The 734-nt window shown below is 42.0% G+C and overlaps 1 long non-coding RNA gene across 3 annotated transcripts in view; it reads left to right on the top strand.

Annotated features, from left to right (window-relative positions):
- The window catches only part of LOC119591649, a 4753-nt gene extending 4096 nt beyond the window's left edge, over positions 1 to 657 (top strand). For all 3 annotated transcript variants that reach the window (XR_005230365.1, XR_005230367.1, XR_005230366.1), the window contains exons 2-3: positions 36 to 86; positions 315 to 657. This is a non-coding gene — a long non-coding RNA (uncharacterized LOC119591649). The remainder of the gene's footprint in view (positions 1 to 35; positions 87 to 314) is intronic.
- Positions 658 to 734: the final 77 nt, after the last annotated feature.

Genomic DNA, 734 nt, shown 5'->3' with positions numbered 1-734 from the left:
CAGGTTTTAACCTTTACATGTTTAATTCTTTACAGGGAATAGTTGCTAATATCATCAACAAGGATACCTAAAGCAATTTAGGCATGGTTAGTGCTTCAGTGTTGTTAAAGTATGATAACGGTCACTAAAGAAGACATGATCTAATATCGAAGTTACGTATGATCAAATTTTCCAAAGAATTTACACAATATAATGGCTATCCAATGTGTAAGGCGATATACAAAACTAAAAATTCACCTGTAGCTATGGCAGAGCTTTAAAAACTGATTATAAAGGTTGTTGTTTTTAACGCATCCTTTTCTCATTTCAACCAGGATTTACAACAAAATTTAGATGATGGAGTTGTTAGCCGCGTTTCACCACCAATGACTACAGTGCCTCGTGTGCTGCATGCAATTCTCCGGTGAAACACAATGCTGCAACACTTGGGCGGCAAACAGCACAGAGAAGCAGGAGCCCGATACATGCTTGCCGACACCCGGAAAGAATGTGTTTCCCTCAGGTGTCTAGTCAAACCTGCGGTCCCTGGCAGCCGCAGAGAAAGGGGAGGTCGAGGCCGCTGATGGGGGACACAGGTGTAGCATCTGCGATGTTACCTTAGTGGAGTGACGCCCTTAGAAGAGCACCTTAATAGCAAAAGTCACAAGAAACACTCTGTTAATGACGGTCACGTAGGTATTTTACGATTCCTACTTATCGGGTATATCGTTGCATCAAAATAGGTTACCTCATTC

Source organism: Penaeus monodon, chromosome 29 (assembly GCF_015228065.2).
Source record: "Penaeus monodon isolate SGIC_2016 chromosome 29, NSTDA_Pmon_1, whole genome shotgun sequence".
NCBI lineage: Eukaryota > Metazoa > Arthropoda > Malacostraca > Decapoda > Penaeidae > Penaeus > Penaeus monodon.
This window is presented reverse-complemented; position numbering and strand designations above follow the sequence as displayed.